This window comes from Chelonia mydas, chromosome 26, assembly GCF_015237465.2.
Source record: "Chelonia mydas isolate rCheMyd1 chromosome 26, rCheMyd1.pri.v2, whole genome shotgun sequence".
Lineage (NCBI taxonomy): Eukaryota > Metazoa > Chordata > Testudines > Cheloniidae > Chelonia > Chelonia mydas.
In genome coordinates, this window is record NC_057859.1 from 6,975,679 (window position 1) to 6,986,534 (window position 10,856).

Genomic DNA, 10,856 nt, shown 5'->3' on the forward strand with positions numbered 1-10,856 from the left:
CGCTCCATAGGTGTAAATGGCTAGAAGATGCAGGGCAATATAGAAATAGGATCAGGACAGCTCCTGGACCCCAAATGTACTTATATGCAAAGTATAAAACATTGGGCCTTATTCTTACACCAAATCGGAGTCCAACAACAAAAATAGCTCAACCTGTAGTAGCTGTATCCCAGCATTACCAAGAGGAAAATCCAAGCCAACTGGATCAAACTCATCTCCAGTACAGCTTCCTTGGTATTACACAGGCATGAATTTGACTTATTATTTTTCAATAATCTAGAAAAATCAGATTTTTTTAGACTGATCTCTTTCATAAAGGGAAGCAAGGAAGGTTTCATAAGATCTTTATGATTATCTGTATTACATTAATGTTTAGAGGTCCCACCCATCAGAGATCAGGGCTTCATTGTGGTAAGCACAGTAGAGACATTTAGGGAAAGAAAATCCCTGCTGTAAAGAGTTTATAGTCCAAATACACAAGGTAGTCAAAAAGATAGGAAGGAAAAGCAAAGCAGAGAGTGGGAAATAACTTGGTCACACAGAAGGTCAGTGGCAGAGCCAGGAATAAAATCCAGGTCTCCTGACTCCCAGCCCAGTGCCCTATCCACTTGACCCCATTGCCCTCCATAAAACTTGTAATAGAATGGAGGGTTCAAAATTACAACTAAATACATTTAAAAGCAGTACCCAATATATTTTGTACACCTATTGGGCAAGAGTTCAGACAGCTGAGGACATCCCTAAAACCATGACTACAAATCATACAAGCAAATCTCCTCTAGAACAGAGCACTGAATTTAAGACTTTTGATCTCACCTTGAAATTAAGCAATTTCTCTGCAAACTGATGGCCATCAGGTCCCTTACATACCAGAGGCAAGTCAGGTGAAACAAGGAACTAAGAAAAGCAAAGCACATTTCAGCCCCCCACATCTTTAAATCTACCATTAATTTAAGTCAATTTACCAGAGAAAATCCCGGTGGCTGGAATTTCACTTACTTTACTTGACAGGGAGCCAGAGGAGAGCCTGTGGTCTGGTTTCATTTACCAAAGACATGATGCCGTACAAAGCACGTGTAACATCTCACATCCATTTTGCACAGATGTAGAGGACTGCACAAGGCATAAGGCAGTGGATAATTAAGCCCCTGCTCTTTGGGGCAGGGGCAATCCTTTAGTTCTATGTTTGTACAGTTCCTTACAGGTGAGGATCTTGGTCCATGATGAGGATTAAGTTCATCCTTTATTTCCGGGCAGCACTTATGTGCCTCCCTAGTTTTAAGCAGGTGTGTAAATATTTTCCTGAAGAGACGCTTTCCTCAACAAGGATCATTATTTGCGTGGCTATTATCTTACAAAAGTTGTATGCTAATGAAATTCTATATAAATTACAAAAAGAAAAGGAGTACTTGTGGCACCTTAGAGACTAACCAATTTATTTGAGCATAAGCTTGAAGTGAGCTGTAGCTCACGAAAGCTTATGCTCAAATAAATTGGTTAGTCTCTAAGGTGCCACAAGTACTCCTTTTCTTTTTGCAAATACAGACTAACACGGCTGTTACTCTGAAACCTATATAAATTACCATATTAAGGGACTTTTTTTCAGCCCGATAATTGGGAATAAAGAGGTTGGGACAAAGAATTGGCATCATTTGCTACTTGATCTTGGTAGAATTTCAAAAAGAAACTGTCATAAATATAAAGGGAAGGGTAAACCCCTTTAAAATCCCTCCTGTCCAGAGGAAAAATCCTCTCACCTGTAAAGGGTTAAGAAGCTAAAGCTAACCTCGTTGGCACCTGACCAAAATGACCAATGAGGAGACAAGATACTTTCAAAAGCTGGGAGGAGGGAGAAAAAACAAAGGGTCTGGGGCTGTCTGTATGGTGCTTTTGCCGGGGACAGAACAGGCATGGAGTCTTAGAACTTTTGGTAAGTAAATCTAGCTAGGTATGTGATAGATTATGATTTCTTTAAATGGCTGAGAAAAGAACTGTGCTGAATAGAATGACTATTCCTGTCTGTGTGTCTTTTTTGTAACTTCAGGTTTTGCCTAGAGGGATTCTCTATGTTTTGAATCTAATTACCCTTTAAGGTATCTACAATCCTGATTTTACAGAGGTGATTCCTTTTCTTCTATTAAATGTCTTCTTGTAAGAAAACTGAATGCTTTTTCATTGTTCTAAGATCCAAGGGTTTGGGTCTGTGGTCACCTATGCAAATTGGTGAGGATTTTTACCAAACCTTCCCCAGGAAGTGGGGTGCAAGGGTTGGGAGGATTTTTTTGGGGGGAAAGACGTGTCCAAACTACGCTTCCCAGTAAACCCAGTTAAAGTTCGGTGGTGGTAGTGGAAATTCCAAGGGCAAAGGGTAAAATTAATTTGTACCTTGGGGAAGTTTTAACCTAAGCTGGTAAAAGTAAGCTTAGGAGGTTTTCGTGCAGGTCCCCACATCTGTACCCTAGAGTTCAGAGTGGGGAAGGAACCTTGACAGAAACAAACAAGAAAACATTAGTGCGTCACATTCAGACTGACAAGTTCTCACACACGCCACCTGTCTCCATTTAGGAGGCATAGCTCCTGTTTGCAGAAGAATATTTAACATTTTCCCCCACTTTGTCCTTCCAAAGCTTTCTTATTCCACTTATATCAATTGAATTTAAAGCTGTGTCCCATTTTACTCACCAATTACAATTTTATTGACTTCAAGGGTTGGCGGATGTTCAAGTTAGAATATAGGAAAGTACTCACAGTGGTCTCTAACTAATAAGAAATAAAGTCCCGATTCTACAATCTGATACACAAAGGAAGACCCTTTTCCCCCCAGAGAATCCCACTGAAGTCAACGGAGCTCTATAGAGGCACGAGGATCCAGCTGCCAGACCCCTATCTAAGCTTGTCACCATTTAAGTGATGGAAGCGTACCATTCAGGAATGGCCTTTGCACTCCTTCCCGAGATAAACATTTGAGCTGATCCTCCCACCCTCCACCTAGATAGACTGATTTCCACCACATTTTTCATATGGCAGTGGAACATTGAATATTTCAATTTTCCATTCTCCCCTTCGACATGTTCTCTCTTGCAGCTGGGGAGAAATCCCTTTGACTCTGCATATTTCCCCATGGCTATGCCTCCAACAGCAATAGATTTGAAGAGAGATTGTGTGCTATTTTTCTTTGAGATTGTGCAGACGCTGCCCATAGTGTGACCATTTCCAACTAAGGAAATGGGCAACTGACAGCTCACAGGGTGGTAGATAAATAGAGCTGGCTTAGTTCACCAAAGGTGTTTTAGTAAGACTAGATTTTTATATTCCCCCATTCTATGGTGAAGCAGGGATTTCACTAGCACAAGGAAAGCTACAAGGTTCCGTCTTGCTTTAAAGAATAGATGCTGAGGGAGGCATGCCCTCTTTCCTGTTGATTAATTAACAACCTTTGGGTCAAAATCTATTCTTGGATATGATGTTGTAAGGCAGGAGCAACTCCACTTAAGTCTACACCAGCACAAAACCAGGGTAACTGAGATCGGAAGCCGAGATCCTGATCTCACACTGGGGTAACTCAGGAGTAATTCCACTGTGGTCAATGTGGTTACAGGGGTGTAAAACTTGTGTAAGCGTTTAGGAGAGTCAGTCCCCGTGTGTGAAAGCAAAGGAAACCAGAACAAAGCCCCACTCTATTGTTGTTTTAAAAAAGTTGTAAGCAACACAAGCCGGCAGCACCTGAAGGTAAGGAGACAGAAGCAAGTAAGGAAATCTTGGTGCAGTTTTGTTAAATTAGGGCCAGATCTTGCTGCTATTTACATTACTGCATATCCAGAGTCAGTCTTTTGAAGTGAATTGGCTTACTACAGTTATGCAGCACTTTCACTGAAACAGAAGCTGGCCCTAGGTTCTGCTGCTGAGACTTATCATCAGCTGATGCAGTTTTGTTTTCATATTTACAAAATAGATGTTTCTCTCGGATTTAATCTGCTTTACTTTTAAATCCCTGTTGTGTTTCAAAGTGCATTATGGTGTTGTTTCAATATTGCATTAGCAAATGCACGTTATTGGTGTGTGTGTGTGTGTGTGTATATATATATATTCTCTGTGCACAGAGACAGAGAAGGATTTTCTGATGCTGAGAGTGGCTTTTGGACGTGACATTCTGCAGAGGCCCTTTAATTGTTCGTTGCCATTTGAAAATAATTCTCTCTTTAAGAGAGAAGGGAGGAGGGGAAAAACCCTACAGTGCTGTTGATTGCAGGCATATTCTGCAGACTGATGTCAGATCTGCTCATGCTGACCTAGATGTCCCAGTGGACTTTCTAATTCATGCTGCAGATACTGCAGAGATATGGGTGGGGTTTTCAATATAAAAAAAAAATCCTTCCTACACTGTAGGACAGAGATTTAAAGATGTAACCACACTGTTGGCCAGCCAGAAAACTAATGTGGGCTAAAAGTAAATTGAAGGAGTGCTGTGTTATGCAGATGAAGTAAAAACATTTCAATTATAGAGAAAGCATTTCAACTCCCTTACAGGTGTTTTATAAGGTTTGAACTGAAATGGTGGTGTTTAGTAAACAGGATGTCCAGCAGAGCATGCTGATGCGGTATACAAACATACACAAGCCTTCCGATATAAGCAGATGAAAGATTAAAAAAATTATGACTGAGATTTTCAGAGGACCCTAAGGGAGTTAGGCACCCAACTGCCATTGAATTTCAGTAGGATCTAGGCACCTAGTTCTCTTAGGGTCCTTTGAAAACCCCAGGCTTGATAGTTGGTTCCTGAAAAAAATTAACACAAAGTTGCAGGTGTCTTTATGGGCTCCATCCTACAAGGTGCTAAGCAATTCCTACCACCGATATCAGGAGTCATAATCATATTTCTATAAGGTGTGATCCAGCTCTCACCAATGTCAAATCCGGTCGACTTCAATGGGTGTCTGACCAGGTCCACAGTATGCTCTGTGCTTTATTGACAGGCATGAAGACAATGGGCTGGTTTACCATTGCCTTGAATCTTCGGCCAACATTTATATCTAATCCAAGCGGATGTAAAATATTACCAAATCAGAACAGTCGAGTTTTACACCCAACCTGCACAAGTGAGAAGGACAACACAAATTGCAGGGCAACAGAGAATTAAGTTTCTGAGCTTGATTTTCAATCTACCATAAGGAGACAATACCAATTACTGACCCAGGGCCTGATCCAAAAACCACTGAAGTCGGCGGGAGTCTTTTTGGCAGACTTGTTAAAGTGTTTAATAATTGATGATCGCCGCCACCACCGCCGATGGATTGACATAATGCGGCCTTTGAGTTCCAATTCAATTCTACCATCACTGTGTGTTTCTGTGTGGATTGAATTGTATTTCATTTGTAAACAACTGATATGTAATTAAAGGAACAGCCACTATTCTATCCCTCATAGAAAAAGAATACTGCCTCTTCCCCACCCCACCATAAAACTAGTTGAAAGCAACAACACATCCTTTCAATTCCCAATGATGCAGCACCGACAACCTCATTTGGAGCCACCCCAGTTCCACTGTGATCCAGTGCAGAAAGGGGAATACTGCAGGAGGTGCAGCATTAGCCTGAATGAGCTTCTGCCGCCTGCCCAGTGACTGGAAAGGGCTAGGAACTGCTATTCAGAAAGAGGGGAGGTAGCTACCAGAATGATGAGCGATATTAATCCTGTTAAATTGATTACTTAATCCTGCAGGGGGGCTTCGTTATTAACATTAAGACACTTATGTAGCCAACTTATTTTAAATCCAAATAATCAAAAGCTGCCTTCGCTTTTGGCTGATATTGCTGATCATAGCTTTGGGACGGGAGTGTTTGTGAAAAAGAAAATGAAAGACTGGAGGGGAGGTAGGGGAAGAGAGAGAGAAGTTTGCACCATTTTAATGTGGAGCTAAAACTCACCGTAAAAAAAAAAAAATAGCAATGCTCGACTAATTCCTCCGCGGATACAGCTCTAAGTGCAGTGAGCAAATTGCCCACAAAAACATATGGTAGGAACAGAAGTAGGGAAACTTCCCATTAACTGTAGGAACGAGTGGGGGGTGGGAGGAAATATAAATCTATGGAGATTTCATGCATAAGGCTCAGTTCAAAAATCAGTAGCGCAAGCAAGATGGAAATCAGTGACTAGATACAAGCAGTTCGGATTAAAGGAGGAATGCAGACAAGTGCTGCCCATGGTGGGAGGCAGCCTGTCAATGGCGCAACATAATACAGCCTAAGGCAATTTAGGGCCTGATTCTGCACCATGCCGAGCGCCTCCTGCCTGGTGCTCAGCACCTTCAGCTTTTACAGCCTTCATTGGAAGCGGAGAGCTCGGAGTACCTTGCAGGATTAAATCTTGCTAGAACAACCAACGTAATTCTTCGCTCGTATAACTGACTGCCTCCTATCTGTGTTTTTCCCCACCCAGGTTTGCTTGTTCTGCTCTGATCTGCAGTGGTGTTAAAAATTAGGGCTCATCCCGACAGATTTTCAGCCTCCTGCCTTGACTAGTGTTCGTGGCCAGCAGATGGAGTCACCTGGAATTGATCTTGGAGAAACCTAAATTAGGCAAGGCAAAAATCAGGCCTGGGTCTCTCCACCTACCTGATGGGTGGAGTGCCAGATTCACACAGACATTTAGATAACTCTCCGTGCAACTGGAGTCAATACAGATTTCACAAAGGGAGAGGAGGCACAGCAGAGGAAGCGACTTACCCAAGTGGAAGAGCCAGGAATACCTAGGTCTCTTGATTTTAAAGCCAGCACCCTACCCACTGGACCAAGCTGCCTCTAACTACTCCTACTCTGCCCTCTTACTCTGAGTAGCAGGAGTCCCATTTGACCCTAAATCTGAGGCATGGACCGATACAATTAAATTTCTTGAAGACAAGTGCAGCTTATAAATAGACATTCTGATTACATGCATAAGGCTGACTCATGGGTATCAATCCTATTATAGAAATCACTGGTTCAGGAGTTTCTACCCTATGTCAACCAAAGGCATCCCAGGGAGCGTTTCAATCACCCATCCATTACATCATCTCCGAGTCCTCTAAACCCATCCTCCACATCAGCATGGGAGTGAACATTTTGTATATTTGAGAGCCTATAATCCCTTTAAACTGTCACTAGCGCCTCTGATTATGCAACTTTCTCCCTCTAAGACTAAAATTAATAGCCCTTATAAGCAGGATGACTCAGGGAGCTGTAGAGAGGGCTGCTTCGCCTCCCTGCATTTGCAATGAGAGTTCCCTGATTTATTTCCTCTGCAGTAATTAAGGCGGTTTTTTTCTCTCTGCTGCAAAGATTTAAAAATAGCATGAGAAACCGCACCAGCCTAGACAAACTGATCAGCAAGAAAAGCACTCCGGGCAGTTAGAATTTCACCTTAATAGACCCAGAGCACTTTATGATGCTTAAGAACATTCCTCCCCGGTAACATTACGAAACAAAGCTCACACTTTAAAAATATGCAGAGGCTGATGCAGGCAAGCCCTCCTCACTGCCAAAAAGGAGTTGGCCACACCTGGCACTGCGTAGATCTCCCTTTCCCTTCAGAGAGAAGGGTGGGGAGAGCCATCAGTGCCCCACCCCAGAGTAGACTGCAGTGCCTAGCCCACACCATAACATGGAAGGAAATGTTTTCTGTAAGGATTTCAGTAGCAACAGGAAGACGTCAGTGTTTCTCTTCCCTTCACAGAATAGATGCAGGACTCTCCCCTGTAGAATTAGTGGAGAGAGAGAGACATTTTTCTGTGCAAGTGGACACCATCCTAGCCACAGACATAGTCCAACACTGGAAGCCTGAGTCATAGTGGTAGAGTGATCACTTTAGATAAGCTGTTACCAACAGGAGAGTGGGTTGGGGGGGGGGCACGAAAACCTGGATTTGTGCCGGAAATGGCCCAACTTGATTAACATACACATTGTAAGGAGAGCGATCACTTTAGATAAGCTATTACCAGCAGGAGAGTGGGGTGGGGGGAGAGAAAACCTTTTGTAGTGGTAAACACCCATTTTTTCATGCTTTGTGTGTATAAAAAGATCTTCTACACTTTCCACAGTATGCATCCGATGAAGTGAGCTGTAGCTCACGAAAGCTTATGCTCAAATAAATTGGTTAGTCTCTAAGGTGCCCCAAGTACTCCTTTTCTTTTTGCGAATACAGACTAACACGGCTGCTACTCTGAAACCTGTCATAGTGGTAGCTCTGTCACTGATTAGCTGTGTGATTTCGGACAAGTCTCTTGCCCTCTGTGGGCCTGCCTAGAGTAGGGAAATTTACAGCAATGTAAAAAGAACAGGAGTACTTGTGGCACCTTAGAGACTAACCAATTTATTAGAGCATAAGCTTTCATGGCACCAGTGTAGTTACATGGCTGGGTGCCCACTTCTAATGTAGATACAATGCACCAGTGCAAAATGGGGCTTGCACGCATGCAGCTGATTCTGTAAGGGATCCGTGGGGAGCCAAGCTTGGTACAAGTCTTGTTCTGCACTGAGGTAAGGTGAGGACGTTAGAAATGCGAATGGACGTAAATATGGAAATGTTGTTACCCTGCTGCAGGTTTCCCTAGACCGTTTACCTTCCTCTAGCGCTGTTTCGCACACTTGCTCCAGGGGGTGCCATGAAGTGCGATCAGTGAATGTAAAGCGGCTGAAGACTCCCAGGCAGAAGGTACTTCAGGAGCACGAGCATTGCACGGTGTTAAAATCCGGCCAGGATCAGCAGGCAACAGCTGTTGTAACACTTTGAGCCCTGCCTGAACTCTAGAGCGACGTCCACCTCAGGAGAGGGTGGACGATCCAAAGACTGTTTCTGACCGACATTGCCAATGAACTGAAGCCAAGACATTGCTTTGCTGAGCTCCATTTAAGGAGACGGATGAGGAGTGAGCACGTTCAGGCCCTTTTCAGCTCGGAGCTCCGGGCGGCTGATTGTTTTTTCCTCCGAGAGCCTTTTCAAACCATACATATGAACAGCAGCCACCCCTGGAGCTTCAGACTGGGGACATGCAGCCGGTCATTGGTGTAGAGCGCTCGTCTGATTAGCCAGAGGAGAAAGGGAAGTAGGCTCAGCAAGAGCAGAGGGAACAAAGAAAGAATAAAGACAATGATGCTAAATGGAGCACACAATTGTATTCATTCAGGAGGCTCGCTCCAGGCACGTCTGAAACCTTACTAGCTACCCCGAAAACTGTGGGGGCAGATCTGGCTCCCAGTGCACAGCCTGACAAGAGTGGAAGGGGGCAGAGAATGAGAAACCCTCCCCTACCCCCAAGGCCACACTGTGGCAGCGGAGATACTCCCACAGTCTGAAGTTAGGAGAGTTCTCTGTGTCTGTAACAATACCAATAGTTAAAGATAAAATGCCAATAGATAGGGTTCAGGAACAGGGAGCATTTCACAGAGTGAAAAAAGTCAGCTCTGTTTTCACACAAAATGTTTTGCAAGAAATTTCAACAACAAAAGCTTTCGGCAGAAAACCATGGTCAGACTCCATCTCCCATGGTGCACCATGGCCTGCCTGACTGGTAAGAGGAGGCAGTGCACTATGGGAGTCCTTGGCCATGGTACATCATGGGAGATGGAGTCTAGTTGGAAAGCCCAGCCTGTAGAAGAGACTGGGGACAGGAGGCAATCACAATACCACTCCCAGGAGGCTCTGAAGCAGCTGTTTCAAATTGAAATATTTTAGTTTGCAGGTGTTTAGTTTTTTGGACAAAAAAAAAAAAAACTGTGGGAATTGGATTTTTTCATGAAAACAATTTTTAGTGGATAAACTACAATTTTCTGTTGAAAAACAGTTCTGATGGGGGGGAAAAATTGGCCAGCCATGTTCACAGGTTTTCTAGGCACAATAAACTCTGCTGGCAAATGGCAGCACTTTACATGCAACTCTTAACATGAGTCTGCTAGGACTCCTGCCCCATGGGAAGAAAAGCCAATGAATGTGCATGGCAGATGGTACACCAGCTCTGTTTTTCCTTTCCCCCTAGCCTTCCCCAACAGCTAAAATGGGTTCTGCAGCATACAGCTTGTGTCTTCCCTGCAGGGGGCTCAAAAAACAAATAAAATCTAACCCCACTAGTGAAGCAGTGGTGCACCAGTTTCATTGGTGCTCGCAGAAAGAACAGCCGGATTTGCCACTGACTAAATAACGCATAAAAAGAAGAAGGAAGAACTTTTTCTCCTAGCTCAGCCAGTATATTCCAGCTCTGAGCTGTCTGAGACAGGCCCACATGGTGACCCTCTGGAGGGGACAACATGAAAAGTGAATTGGTCCCAGGGCTTTTACCAAACTGCTGGTGATCGGTCTCCATCTTCAGTCTTTAGATACTATAACTTTAGGGCATGGTTCATTGCTCTGCTGGAATATCAGAGCAGTCTGACAGATGAGCTACAGATTCTAATTGGGGAACTCCTGGCAGGTGGATAGCTCCTCTGCTCAGTTGACGGATTGTTATAAACTAAGTAGGCTACCAGGTCATGGCGACCACTGCTAATTTTAATAAATCCCAGAGGGTCCTCTTCCTTCCTGTTTATCTTGTGGCTTGTACAACGTGAGCTCACATCAATAGCATATGATGAAGTGAAATAAAATCCTTGGGCAATTTGTCCAGGCAATACAGGCAGTAACTAAGGGAGGTAACATGCAGACATTATAATAAAGGGCCCAATTCTGCAAGGTGGTGTGCTTGCAAGAGGTGTGGAGCATATTCAGCTCCTATTAAAGTCAGTGGGAATTGAGGGAACTTTCAGAATCACTCAGCACTCTGAACCATCAAATCCAAAGTCTGCAAGGAACAAGAATACAGGTAGCTGCATCTATTTCAGGTAGGGTGACTA